We start from the raw sequence: 15,649 nt of genomic DNA, 5'->3' as shown, positions 1-15,649 counted from the left end.
TCGCGAACCATCGTCGACATCGCTCGACTCGTCGTTCGCCGCGAATCTGTCCCAGCTGTCAAAGTATTTCCACGAAATACTTAGCGCGAAAGATAACAACGGAAGGAGAGAAAGAGGCACGAACGTCGGAAAATTTATACGGAGATAATGAATCGCAGAGAGGTACAAATGAGAACGCGTGTGAAATTAATCGGCGAAGATGGGAGAGATATCCCGCCTTTTTCGAACGTGTCACGCGACGTAGAGGAGCGTTTACTGGCCACGTGAAAATCAACAGGTTTCTACAGAGCCGCTATATTCTCATAAGTGCCCGTCTACAATAAGTGTTTTAAGCCCTAAACCTTAAGAAATTGTTCAATCACAGTTGAATTTAAGGAGAATAATTGAAACACCTATTGTAGACGGGCACTAAATGTAAGTCAAATCTATATATTTAAGACCGTCTTAAGCAAAATCTTAAGATGTTATAAATCAATCACAGAGCATCTTAAGACATTACTCAAGACGGTCTTGAAATAAGAACGGACTACAAATAGGCCCAGAAGATTGATTTTCGTATTAATGGCATATAGGCGTTCAGCGTCCCGATATAATCGATCGATATTTCCGCCACTTTCATCGGTGCAATCGTCATTTTTTTTATTACCCCGAGATTCCTCAAGCCCGACGATAATCGACAAGAAAAGCAAGACCGATCTCCATTCGCGAGTCAAATGCAATCGCGATGATGATGCGACGACTACGCGAAGCTATCGTGCCGAGGAGACTACTTTCTTTGAAACGTGACGCTTCTCATTATCGCACCTCATTATTTACCAGCGCTGTTTTACGAGCACGTGCAATCGCGACGTATGCGTCTCGCCGCAGAGCACCGCGGCCGAAATCGACAATTTGCATAAACTTTATTTAGTCGGTCTTTAGTCGGCCCGACTCTGTGTTTAACGCTACATTACTCGTCCGCGAGGAATGTACGAGTGTGCGTTGAAGATGCTAAACAAAAATATAAATTTTAAATGTTTGCTCGTAAAAGTGAGATGTAATTTCCCTAATTATAAATAATTATTCCACGTTCTAATCGTTCCAGTTTGATATCGTTTCCCAAATCGCTTCTAATTTCGGCGAACGGACACGTGGCACGTACGTGTAACATCGACAACCTTCTTCTACACATAACGACGTCATGTCATTAAAGCCGTGCTCGCGATCGTCAATCGCTCTTACGGTACGTACGTGCCCGGGAAGCAAAGTGTCTACTCGTAAATAAGATTACATTCAACTGACTACGGATTTGCAAACAATTAGAGTGTAAACGAGCGCACTCCTCGGCGGCGTACATTCGCAGATTATTCTCGTTCGCGTATTGCAGAAATATGCACCCACATAGCCAAATTTGTCGAGAACAGATTTTAAAAATATAATCTGCTGCAAATGTTGCCGATAGAATGCCAGCAGAAATATATAACAGATTCTGCTAACAGAATGTAATGGCAGATTGATCGCAGAAAGTGAACAAAATCTACCATTTAAAAGATGTATTCCATTTAAATTTTTTAATAGTTTAAATAGAAATGACAGATTTTACTCGGTTTCGTCCGACAATCTGCTGTCAGATTATATCGGCAAAACACGAGTTTAATACGGACACAGATAATATCGGATCTGTCGTGATATCTGTGAGCGAAATCCGCTGCCAATCTATTGTCATATTGCGAGTAGATTAATTGTTTACTGGGTGGTGGCGAGCCGTAATGCGTGTTGATTGTATCTACACAATCCTGCGCAAACATTTCAATTTTGCGAGTTGTGCCAAAAAATTATCTTAAGAGATATAAATATAATGCATAAAGTGATAAAGAAATCAACGATGTTAAATGTGTTAAATAATTTTTTTGTAAATGATTATTAAGAACTGCAATGCATTTGTAGCTGAAATATATGCATGCAAATGTAGATAAAGGCATTATGGTTGAGCTATGACATGAATGAGGCTCTTCCTCGTCCTTAGCGAACTTAGAATATTTAATTTGAAAACGAATCATTTATGTACGCTTTTATATACGTTTTTATAAGATAAAACATTCGATCTTGTCTTAATACAAAGTCTGGGTTTAATTTGCAAATACACTGTTAAATTTGTAATGTCAAATTATATTCAATTTGAGTCATTTTTAACCACTCTTATAGGTGGCCACTGCTCCTACTCAATATGTCGTTAATTTAACTAAAATAATGTTATAATTTAACTATAAAACCAATGGAGTTAAATATATAATACTGTTCTGTGTTAAAACGATAAATTTTAATATACATGATAAAAATGACAAAATGTTATTTAATTTAAGGTACTGGCTTAAATTCCATCTTTTAATATTTAGCAGTGTATACAAATCCGACCGTAATGCAGATAAATCGGTCGTACTAATCCTCGATTTTGTTTTCTGAATCCTCCAAATTACGACGTGCATGATAAATAATCGAGCGCGTTAATTCACGTTAAAAAAGCAGAAACAGAAGCCTTGAACGCCATTTATTACATTTAATATCGCGAGATCTCTGTTTACATATACGAATTCACTTCTCACGGACACGAATGAGATTCATCATGTAAATCTTAATTATGTGCGGATCTTGATTAACGCGCGTAAAATTAATCTCCATCATATACTTTAGGAAGGTAAATCCAGCTAGTATGAGACTGGGATAAGAACACTGGTAACAATCAAAAGTGTATCTTCGTCTCAGGCCGTCGTACTTACAAGGCCGTCGTACGAAAATTTGCTTGTGATAAATGTTACAGGGAATCGTAAAACAAAGCTCCGTGGGTTAATTCTAACTGTACTCGGTGCATTTTATGCGCGATGCGCAAGGATGAATGTATTCCCAAGAATAATGATTAGTGGTTGCGCCGCAGTTAATTTCCTCTTCGTACACCAGCTATGAAATTTTCCGGAATTACGCGTAAAATCACATTAACGTTAATTAGAGTGATCATCTCATATCATCATTTCAGGACCAGAAGAATCTTCGACCAACCTATTTAGAATGCTCGTAATAACTAATCACTTTGCGCTCCATCCGGTTTTAACATTGTTAATTGTAACGCTATTAATATAGCTAATTCTATTTATTATTAATTATGAATAATAAATATTAATTAACAATTATTAATAATTGCGAGTAGCAAAATTAAACCAAATAGTTATAATATTCTTACTGGACCTGCTCGTGCGTTGTCTTTGCAAAATTAAATAAGCGTTGAAACAAAAAGGCGAGGTTTAAAAATTATTCTAACGCCGGGTCGACATCTGCGATTACATTAATACTACAGATATTTATGTCTCGGTTGATTTATAAATAAGCAAATAATTTTTCCTGTTTCTCGCGCGGACGCTCGAAATAGTTCGCAGTGAGTAGACCAAGTTTTTGCGCGTACGGTATCGTAACAGTTTGGAATTCCTGTCTTTGTCAAAACTAGGAATTGACGCGATGGACGCGATCACGAGCCATTCACGATCTTCACGCGTGCCATCGATACGTTTATGATCGTCATAATAAATCCATCAATGCACGTTTCCGTCGAGAAAGAAAGAGAGAAAGAGAGCGAGAATCGCAACCGATCGCAATTGATCGCGATCAGATCGCGATCACGACGGATGGACGGATCGTTTTCCGAAGGTCAAGGGAAAAGAGAGTGCGAACGCGCCTTTTCCGTTTTCTAGCTTGCGCACCGCGGGCGCCTCTCGATGGCTTCGGGAGCTTCGGGAAAACGCGAAGTGCCAGGCGAAACTGATCTGACTGATCACGGTGGATTGACGAACGATATAACGAACAATGCGTCAATAATCACTGTCTTGTTTCCTCCCTGTCGTTAGTTCAAGACAGTGTACACTGTGTACAGTGTACATTACGCGCGCTTGGCGATCGCGACAGTCGCGACACCGATCCGCGGCACCGTCGCAAGTGGTGCCCCCTACAGCGGGCATTGGCACTAATGGCACTAGGCCCCGTTGCCCGTCGGACGGTCGGAATCATGTGTTTTCTCAGTATGTTGCGGCCTTTCCTTACGTATGGTCGTATCGCGCGCGAGTGATCCATAGATCGAGTGCGAATCGAGCGGAATCGTGACGAGCAAGGAAGAAAGAAAGCGCGTGCGCGCGCGCTACAGCCACGGGAAATTCGAAGTTGAACCAACGACAGGGAGGAAACAAGGCAGTGATTATCGGCGCATTGTGCGTTATATCGATCGTCAATCGACCGCGATCAGTCAAATCAGTTTCGCCTGGCACTTCGCGTTTTTCCGAAGCTCCCGAAGCCATCGAGAGGCGCCCGCGGTGCGCAGGCGTGGAAGCTAGAAAACGGAAAAGGCGCATTCGCGCTCTCTTTTCCCTTGACCTTCGGCCCTCCCCTTACCTTTTCGCGCTAGACCGGAGCGTCCATCCACCTCGTCTATTTGTGCGTGCGCCCGCACGAGTGTGTCGTCAAATGGGCTATGTGATGATGTGATTTCCGTCTTCGTCTTGTCGCCACCACCGCAGAAGTTCGGTTGACTCCGCGGCTTCGAGGCTCTGCGAGGCTCCCCGCCACCCCCCCTCCCTCTTCACCACCGCCCCGGGGACGGGAAGAGACCGGCCGGTCCGGAAGTTCCTGGACTCTTCTCACGGGAATCTAACCAAGAATCGGTGAATCGGGGATGTTAAAGTGAGTCCCTCTTCCCGGCCACCCCGTTCATCCACGCGGGACCGGATTACCATGCTGGACGCAGCCACGAGTCACAGGTAAGGAAATATCGCGCGAGCCACCCGTCCCCCCCCCCTCCGTCTCTTTCCCCCGCCGCTTTGCTCTCTCTCGCGCTCTAGCTCCTCGTACTGGTCGTATTGCGCCTTCTCTTTCTCGTCGGATCACGCGAGTCCAAAGACTCCGAAGCGGCGCGCGGAGAATCAGCCGCTGCGTATTGTACAAACGCGAGAGAGAGAGAGAGAGAGAGAGAGAGAGAGAGAGAGAGAGAGAGAGGAGAGAGAGAGAGAGAGAGAAAAGTTCTTCGCGAGCGCGAAAGATCGTCGCCGATTGGACGACCGCCAGTCGGCGATATGCGGAAATTCTCGCGAGAAATGTTCCCCCGCGTGTCGCTCGGCGTGCTCCTCGAGCGCGTCGACACGCCGTTGTCGCGATCGATGCCGTTTCGTCGGATAATTCGACAATCTCGCGAGCGGACGTCCCGCGTCTTCTTCTTCCTCTATGAATGGCCTTCAGGCAGTACTGCCCCAAAAACGGCCAGGACGAACCACTAGTCGTAAAAGCCGCAAGCGGCGTCGTAAAAAAACGTTATAGGCCTCGAAAGGCGCCGATACAATGCAGACAGTAACAGTCGCAATACTTAAAAAAAATTGAACGTCCCGCGTCGACTGCGTCGAGAACGGATCTCCGCACCCGCCCACCCCCCGGCTCAGCTCGGCGCGGCGAGGCGCGGCGAGGCGCGGTGTGGCGCGGCGCGCCGTGCCGGTAAAATTTTTCGACCCGCTTCGCACGACGGCACGACTCGCGCGGAACGATAAACTGCGCGGACCGCTCCTATTTCAATATCGAAAACGCGTATACTCGATTTATCTTATCGCGCGAGATTCTTTTAATTGGGGCCATTGCGGGAAGAGAAACGGGAAATAAACACCGAAATCTTCCGCGAGAGAGTTCGCGGGGCTCCGGCCGTTATTTAACGTTACTTAGCGGCTGAGAACGCGACATCCGCTTCTGGCGCGGTTTAAGACATACAAATATCGCGACGTTATCGCGTGGGTGGGCTATAATATTCGTATTTAGTTCTTTGAGCGAGCACCGACGGGGAGGGAAGGGGACGCGAGTACGCGTGCTGCGAGCTACATTGTTTATTTATTCTAACGCTTGCACGTGCTTCCGTAACGTTACGATAATATCGCGAAGAACCGCGCGATAAGCGCCAAACCGAGGCTTGGCACCGGAGACCGGAGCACTTACGTAAACATTCGGGACTGCTAACGCGCGGACCATGTAAAATCTTTCCTATTTTAGATCTTTCCTTTAATTCGCATAAATTGAATAGCATCATATCTAACAACAAGCCAAATGAAAAGGACGGAGATAGATACGCACGTGTCTTGGGCAGGCTGCCGCGTGACATTGATGTTGGCAAAAACGCCGCATCTTAAAAAAAAAACTCGTCTCAATGTAAGAGAATAAAAATAGCCAACTATTTAAATGCTAAGGAAAAACTGGGGAAACAACATTATTACTTTTTTAATTGCTGCGTATGGTATCGAGGTATTTTAATTATACATATAATTTTTACACACGTGCAATTTACAATAAAAAAAATATGAAATAAAGCTGGCTTCCTCAGTTTTTTCTTAACGTTTAAATAGCATTGATTTTATTCTGTTATGTCGAGATAAATGTGTATGTGAGCGATAAATTAATGCAAGTCATCTGTATTATAAACTTAGAATCGTTCATATATCCATACATATATATGTAGATAATTTTGCATTATACATTTATAATGTAGATCACTTGTTTCTATTTGTTACATACGAACAAGGGGTTATCTTATCATATTTTTATTTTGACATTTAAAAGGTGTGCCAAGCGACTTCTTAACATTCTAACACTTCGCATTTTTTGTCGCGTACTTCGTCGAAAATGCTTGATTTTTATCTACATCGGCAAAAATTTTTTTCTTACTATTGTATTTCTCGCATACCGATTTTGTTCGACGCCAAACACAGTGTGTTGACAAAACCCAACACAAATATATAGATTTGTGAGAGAAAGGGAAAGGGAGACAAGGGCAAGCAAACGATTCACCCAGGCGGTCCTCCTATTCATACTTCGCCGAAAGTTTTGAATACAGCCTAACAACGCGTAATATTGAAGCACGACGAAAAGATAATAATTTATTTACGCGCAGCGTGTGCTGAATAGAAATTAGCGAGTTACATTTGTAACCACAATCAGGAGTTCTATTCTAATAAAATCGATCCTTAGATTCACGTTAACTAAGCACTTTTGTTCTTTAAGCATTCAATTTCACTGGACGCTATGAATCATCTGCGTATCAAATTGCTTCTTCTTTAACCTCTTATTATAGTCTTGTTAACCAGTATTAAAATAATTATGGCATGGAGAGAACTTTTTCTTAGAATTTATGAAATTATGGTAGTTGTGGAACAACATGTTACTACGAAGAATTTTATACGAGCTATTCTAATTTATCTACCATAATAAAAAATATTAATATATCTATTACATTAAAATATAAAATATGTTTGATTAATCTTACTAAAATATATCTAGGAAATTTCAATAATTTTTTTTAAAATTACCAATCTGCTTGGTAATTTTTATCACGTTGTTTGTATGTCTTGTATATTTCAAAAATTCCTTGGTGTTTTTGCCAAGTTGTCCTAAGTTTGTAGTGAATTTAACGGTAAAATCTAACGAAAAATTCTCTTCCGTGTCAGTAGACTAAGCTCAATTCAAAGTTTATTGTACGGGATGTCGGAAAGAGAGGAGGAGAGAGAGAGAGAGCGAGATTATCACGTTCAATATTTCCGCGGGCGCGGCGCGACGCGGCGGAAGATAGGAAGGGAGCAGGATGAGAAATAATCCGACATCTGTTTAGTTGCAAAAATTAGGTATTAAGAACACGGTCAACGTTCCGTCCGATTGAATGGTACTTTGTTGCTAATCGTTCTTGATTAAAAGTTACAATGACAGTCGTACGAAAAATGAAGATGCACTTGAACTTTATTTTAATGCCTGTATATCTCACACATATATTTTCACATATATTCTCTCATCTCTTTACACAGCTAACTTCGATTGTTTACAAATATAAGCTATCTCCGAGTTCGGGCAATTTTTTTCTCCCAATCTTCTGCTCGCAACGTGATTTCTTCGTACTTAGTGTTTAGATGTGTAGAATAATCGCCCGAACAACGCACGCGCAAGAATGGTATAAAAACGACCTGAAAAAAAATCTGTAGCCCAACGAGTATCGGAGTATCCGAATATAAGGATAGTGGATGCGGGTGTTTTCAGACACTCTCGACATACGATTCCATTTACACAAATCCTTTGTACGTTCGACGTTTCGCACGGAGCGATATCTCGCGCCTTGCGAAGTAGAATCATTGTGTATGTATATGTGGAAGCGCGTGTTGCTTCTCTCCCTCGCTATACGTTTCGAAGTACAGATACCATCGCGCTCTTTGTTGTCCGCCGCGCCGAGGGCAAATTCGCCGAGGATCGATATTTCTCGGAACCTCACACGTGGTCATGGCCGGGCGGCGGGCACACATACAGGTTTGTTATGCTGATCGTGTGAATTAACACAGTCTCGTTTTTCGTAACGAGGGGCAGCGGGAAAGGGATCCGCGAAACTTCATTAACGTCCGTATGTTTCTCTCGCGAACGCGGCAACGGCAGCGAGCACTGCTTTCACATCGTCGATGAAACGACCGTGCATAAATTTTTCCGTGTATGTCAATAAATTCCTGCACGCGTAACGAACGTCGTAAAAAGGAGGGAAAAAAATAAACGAAAAAAATTAATGAAAGGGTCGAATCGCCCGACGATGTCCGGCGAGTGTCGCGCTTGAAAACAAACTCATTAATACGCGCTGTGCGATAAACGTCGCGTATTGTGTGCCCTCCCCCTCCCCCTCCCCCCGACTGCCGATTATAAACGCGCGCGTCTGTTTATTCTCCCATTTTTCCAGCACCATCCTCGCTATTCGCGCGGAATTTTATTGATTGAATATTAGCGATGTTCACAAGTTGCGAGGCGATTTTTTTTTATCACGAAGAAATTGACAACTTCCAAGATTTCATTGTAAATAAGATCCGCGCGTAAACAATATAATCGCTCATACACAATATAATCAGTCGTATATACGCAGTCGAAAACGGCGCGACCGACGATTAATACGTTGAGACTTTAGTCGCTTCATTCAATTGCGTTGCATTTTAAGACTGTATATAGGTACACTATCGCGTCTATGATAATACTCTCGCGCGTTTGGTCTAAACTATTCCTAGATTATTCCATCTTTCGCGCGTTCAAATTATCTGGCTAACGCGAATCATTCCGACAGTGAGATTTATCAAAATTCGCGAATTTTCTTCCTAGAAACGGTCCCGTTCATAATTCCCATCAGGCAGGATGAAAATTCCGGCATATCGAGAAAACGAACGCGAGTCGAGGAAATCAATTTTGCGCTCGCGACGCGGATCAAAGGTTCCTACGATAAATATTCTCTGCCAGCCACGGCATCAGTCAGACAATAGTTTTCTGTTGCACACTATTTTTAACCCGTGAACGGGCGCCTAATTTGTTTTGCATAAATAGTCACCTGTAATGACTTCTACACCCCAATTAAAAGTCACTGTTATCAATTACACATTGCATATTTTTGATTGTTCTATAATTTATTAGTATTTAAGGATAATATAGATTTGCTCAACATTTTTTAAAACGTAAACAGAAACTAAAAGGATATTAAAAACGAAAGTGGCACGTGTTAAATGGACTGTAACGCAACGTGAGCTTTCATTTTTCGATACTGGGGTGTAAAAATTACCCCATTGCAGGCACTCGTTCACGGATGAACGAACTGGTCTCGAGAGGGGAATGTGCCGATATATTAAAAGTGCCGGAGGGTTGTTTTACGAGACCATAGAATCGTTTTAGCCACCGATTGTTGTTTTATATTTGATAAATACCTGTCTCGTATTCGTACTTTATTTGCACACGCCGCGATGACGTTCCTCGTCAGCGATTTCGGCATGATGCGAAATGTGAAAAACAACATCAACGAGAGGAGGATACGTGCTTTAGAGAGGTGTGAAATTCAGTCGTGACAGACAAAGACAGTAGCAGCCAAAGATTTCTTAAATAATATAAACTTAAATATAGGTCAGTTAAGACGCGTAGTCAGATCTTTTTGATTTTACAGCATAAATGTATGAGAAATTATTTTATTGATTGAATGTTGGCGATGTTCAAGTTGCGAAGTGATTTTTGAATCACGAAAGAAATTGGTGCAACTTCTAAGATTTCAGTATAAATAAGATTCACGTAAACAATATAATCGCTCATACACAATGTAATCAGTCATGCGGAGACGAAAACAGCGCAACCGGCGATCAATCTCACCGAGCGTGACGCACGGCCGAGGAGAAAAAAAAACGTGCTTTCTAATTAATCAATCAAGTTAAGTGGTTAACGGCCATAATTAACCGCATGCGTAGCTCGAACGTTGAAATTATCCGATTAACCTGTATTATTCCCAGCTACCAACGAAGTTGGAATTCGCTGGTGTGCTCATTCAGAGTCAAATTACGCTACTTCATGCAAATTAAGCTCTCTAGACTCCCGGTCAACGTGAAATTTCAGCCGGAATAAAATCTCTCCCGTATCGTCGTGATCGCGTGATCGCGTACCTTTCTTTTCCTGCGAATTTTCTTTTGTTTCTAAGAAGTCCAAAAAGTCTATAATATTTTATACCGTAACACAGCGCGATTACATTCTCGATCTGTTAATGATAACATTTGCTAATATTAGGCAAAATGTGAAAAATTCATGTTTTTGAATCAATGAGAGCTGAACATAGAGTTAATCTGTAGGAAATCTCGCATCGCGATCTTTTTCTCAGCAAAAGTATACAGAGGTCATTGTATACTACAACTTATCGTTAGCTCACTTTCTAAATTTCTTGTTTAAAAGATGTAAATTACGTACGTATATTGTGGAATTGCGGTATAAAATATACAGACTTTTTGGACTTCTTAGAAACAAAAGAAATTTCGCAGGAAAAGAAAGATTATTACAATTTCTCTCTTTTTCATGAGTTTCTACTTCAGTGAAAAATTAAATATTTGCATATGCATGGGGTTGCATATCATTGCGAGTATGAAAGCATCCGGCGTATATTAATGCATCCGGCACCCGAAGTACTTATCGGAGAGCGAACATATTTCGAGACCCTCAATTAAGACACAAATATTTGCGCCGGGTGGATTAAATCGTGTGCATACAGTAACATCAAGCCGTATGCAGGACAAGTACCTATATTTGATATTTGCTTCGATTACCGTATATCGGGATTTGTCGGAAATTAATAAAGCGATCGAATTACGCGTGATTATAATATGTTACTACAATATTACTGCGAGGATACAATTGTGAGGAGGTTTTAATTTGTTAATAGAGCGTAACGTTCATCGATTTTTTAAGTATTACGCGCATGACACGAATGGAATTTCGGATACGCAGATTTGCGTGGACAGCCGAAAGAATTCGTAGAAGTGATTTTTTCCCCTCTTTTTTTAGTATTATGTACGCGCACACGTTGGAATGCTTGGACTGCGCGTTGAAAGGCGGGCGCCAGCTTTGAAGACGAAATTTATTCACGGAACGTAGCGCACGTATGTGGAATGGACAAATTTGTTTTTATTCCCTTAACCGCGTCGCGGGGTGCTAAAGTATATCAGTAGCGAAACATTTTCAAATGTGCTACGGAAAAAAGGAGGAAAGAAAAGGAATAAGATTTTGTCACTGTTAAACGGTATCGTACGTTGCGCATTACGAGACTACCTATCAAGCATATTCGCGTTCGATATTTCCGCGATAGGCATACGACGTCGCAACGGCACGCGTGTTTGCGCCGCTACGTGCACGCGTTACCAAAATTTAGTAAAAGTTGAAACTTTGAGGCTCACTTGATTTTTTATACCGCAAGAACTACTGAAATGTATACCACGCATAAAGCACACCTAAATTAACGTATATTCACAGTTTCGAGAAAATCTATAGAAAATCGATTTTCTCTAGTATAAGGACCGGTGAACGTCCTTAAAGAGCTGCAGATGTGTTTTAACTCCTCTCGTCTCTCTGCAAAGCGGAGCGACTTCTGAATATACCAGATGTAGGTGTTGTGTACACATATATAGTGACAATTGAGAAAAGTTACTGAAGTTTAATATTTATAATTTAAGTTTATAATTTAGTTTATAAATTATACAGCTTATATCCTTTTGCACTGTGTGCGTATAAAAATTATGAACTTCTTCTACGGTATAATGTTTAAATAAATTTATTTCATCTTCGTTGAGTTAAGGCTCTGTTGGAAATCCAATCGGAAGGAAAACGGGCTAATTAAGAGCCATCCGCGGTTCACAATGCGAAAGAATATTTATTCTGTATTTAATGTTCGAACGTTTCGGTCCTTTATTCATCTTCAGCATTTAACAAAGAACACAATTATACAAACGGTGACCATCTTACGAAAGACGAGCATTATATAGCCTCCTCTGGGATCTAATTAATCTATTGTATCAAAAGTGTGATATATCACACCCGCCCTTTTGATACAATAGATCATACTAATTAGGCGGGAACCCAGAGGAGGCTATATATAGAAGTCTATTTTCGGGTTTTTGTTCGCTCACGGTGTGCATATGAAATTGGCGAGGGAAGCGAGAAATGAAGAAAGCCCGAAGGATCGCTTTGCGATCGCCTTGCTAGCCTGGAAATCCAGTTACTCGATCCGGCAAGCGAACAAGAGGGGCCTCTAGACAATGCGCAGAGAGCAACCCGTGCAATGCCGCTTGCGCCTCGGGAGAGCTGGTCGGATGAGCGCGACGAAAATAACTCCGGCAGGAGAATATTACGGCACTTTGCAATGAGGAGAGACCGATAGAAAGAAAGAGTAAGAGAGCGAGAAAGAGAGAGGGAGGAGGGGTGGGTGGGGAAGGTAGGGGAGCGGTACGAGTGGAAGGGAAATACGCGCGAAGAGGCTCGCGGAGAGGAGCGACGCGCGATCTCATACATTAGCCGAGGCGCGTGTATATGTGAGGCTGGCGACTCATTTTGCGGAAACTCACAAACTATTGAGAGTTCTGGCTTTCTTTTCAATAGTTCTAGTGAGAGTTCCTTACAGTTCCTTACAGATAGTTTAAACAAATGGTTCTGGCCATTAAAGCCAAAAAAACGCGACAGGGCAAACTGAAACGCCAGATTAACGCAGCGTCTCACTTTGTCCTGCGAAAGTTTCCGGTATTTGTCAGATTTTAAAAGATCTATAGTTTTACATGAGTTCTAGGAAGAGTTCTGGCGATAAACATTGTTTTTTTCATTTTTAAATAATTTTTATCGCTCGAGAAAGACGCATTTACGGGTGTATGGGTGAGACGCTGTACGAAATCTCGGAGTTCTGGCTACGAGAGAGAGAGAGAGAGAGAGAGAGAGAGAGAGAGAGAGAGAGAGAGTCCGTGACGCGATTGGCTATCCGGCCAATGACTGGCTCTCTGCTTACGGCTGGTGTGTGTCCCGAGAACTCTTCTCGAGCGCGGTGCCGCAATGCATTCGCGTGACATGTACAGTGCGCTTCATTGACGGCGCGCGGCGGTAGAACTGGTCCACCGTTTGTTCGGCATAAAACTCCGTTAGAACCAGTTTTCCGGACGGTGGACGATTTCGCTCCGCTGTGCGACCAATGCGACCATCAGTACGCGCGTGAGCGCTCTCTCTCTCTCTCTCTCTCTCTCTCTCTCTCTCTCTCTCTCTCTCTCTCTCTCTCTCTCACACTACACACCATACATACCTCTCTCTCACACTCTGGCTTTCTTTTCAATAGTTCTAGTGAGAGTTCCTTACAGTTCCTTATAGTTTAAACAAATGGTTCTGGCCATTCTGAAACGCCAGATTAACGCAGCGTCTCACTTGTCCTGCGAAAGTTTCCGGTATTTGTCAGATTTTAAAAGATCTATAGTTACATGAGTTCTAGGAAGAGTTCTGGCGTAAACTCTCGCTCGAGAAAGACGCATTACGGGTGTATGGGTGAGACGCTGTACGAAATCTCGGAGTTCTGGCTACGAGAGAGAGAGAGAGAGAGAGAGAGAGAGAGAGAGAGAGAGAGAGAGTCCGTGACGCGATTGGCTATCCGGCCAATGACTGGCTCTCTGCTTACGGCTGGTGTGTGTCCCGAGAACTCTTCTCGAGCGCGGTGCCGCAATGCATTCGCGTGACATGTACAGTGCGCTTCATTGACGGCGCGCGGCGGTAGAACTGGTCCACCGTTTGTTCGGCATAAAACTCCGTTAGAACCAGTTTTCCGGACGGTGGACGATTTCGCTCCGCTGTGCGACCAATGCGACCATCAGTACGCGCGTGAGCGCTCTCTCTCTCTCTCTCTCTCTCTCTCTCTCTCTCTCTCTCTCTCTCTCTCTCGCTCTCTCTCCTCTCTCTCTCTCTCAGCTCTCTCTCTCTCTCTCTCTCTCTCTCTCTCTCTCTCTCTCACACACACACACACACACACACACACACACACACACACACACACACACACACACACATACATACACATACATACATACACGCACGCACGCGATTTGATTCGTACTACCACGTTGAAGGCCCGCCGCTGCCAGCATGTCTGCCAGTGCAGCGAGCGGAATCCGAGCACTTGCGAAATCAGCCGAGCCACTTCGAGACCCGAGCCCCCTCCGCCTCTTCCAGACATACGCGCGGGTGTACTCTCGCGGGTACGAGGTATGTCCCGCGTAAAAAGCATTAAACGCGTGGTATTGGATTATGCAATGGGCGTAATTGACGTTCACGCGGGGATTGTATCGGCGATCCCGCGATTCGTCGTCCCCCGATTGACACATGTCCACCTGAATAAGCGATGACAAACTCGGCAAGTAATGCGCGGCGGCAGCGCCTTTACTCTCGATTCGTCAGCGATCCGCGACCGATCGTTCTTAGAAATATGAATGACGAGCTATATTCGTTCACCTGAAATGCAATCCGCGGTTCATCGCGTTATTAGTCGCACTTTATATAATGTATCTAATATTAAAGTACATATTCCGTGTCAGGCGCAAACACACTCGGCGAACGCACCGACGCGACGCCGACACGCGGTCACTTTTGTGAATGCACTTTGTTGCATCTTCCCTTCGGCGTTAAAATAAGCACCGGAGTAAGAAGCGTTGCAAAAAAAGGATAGAGGGAGAAAATTATGAACGAGAAGGAGATGATGGCGGCGGCGGTGGCAGCGACGACGCAGTGGCGGAGGAAGAAAAAAAGATGAAGAAGACAGAAGAGAAGAAGAAGAAGAAGAAGAGTAGCTAACCGGCTTGATTGCAACGAACCGAAGTAAACCAAACCTACCGGTCCTGCCACTCGCTATCACTACAACCCCCCCCCCTTCCAAACTATTACCCGTAACTATAACCCCTCGCTCTTTTATCTGATGCACCGTGTGCGCCAGAATAGTGAATTCCCTTGCGTTTTCTGCATCTTCGACTGACGTGGCCGTCTCCCACGCGACTAAGGAGCAATTCTCCACGAAACTCCTGTGTTATTCTTTTAGATTACTGACATGGATGCGTAAAATGTATTTCGTTTCAATTTTTCATTTTATGCAAATTATTACGATTTTTTTAAAATAATTTTCTTTTCACCATATTTTATAACAGAAAGTTGTACGTTACGTTATCTTATATAATCTCTGATAGTCTATGGATCATTTATCCCGGGACAGAATAAATATATCTGCATATCTATCGTAAACCGACCTGAACAAGTACGATCACGTCGAACGTTTTTTCAAGAA

At 43.1% G+C, this 15,649-nt stretch overlaps 1 protein-coding gene across 3 annotated transcripts in view; it reads left to right on the top strand.

Moving 5' to 3' along the window:
• The first annotated feature begins 4,028 nt into the window (after positions 1 to 4,028).
• The window catches only part of LOC139782445 (receptor-type guanylate cyclase Gyc76C), a 59,663-nt gene continuing 48,042 nt past the window's right edge, over positions 4,029 to 15,649 (top strand). For all 3 annotated transcript variants that reach the window (XM_071721476.1, XM_071721478.1, XM_071721475.1), the window contains exon 1: positions 4,029 to 4,775. The gene's annotated coding sequence lies outside the window, so the exon portion shown is untranslated. The remainder of the gene's footprint in view (positions 4,776 to 15,649) is intronic.

The sequence above is a fragment of the Temnothorax nylanderi genome, unplaced genomic scaffold (genome assembly GCF_030848795.1).
Source record: "Temnothorax nylanderi isolate EJ_2023f unplaced genomic scaffold, tnyl_v1.0 TNYL_tig0413_pilon, whole genome shotgun sequence".
Taxonomy (NCBI): domain Eukaryota; kingdom Metazoa; phylum Arthropoda; class Insecta; order Hymenoptera; family Formicidae; genus Temnothorax; species Temnothorax nylanderi.
This window is presented reverse-complemented; position numbering and strand designations above follow the sequence as displayed.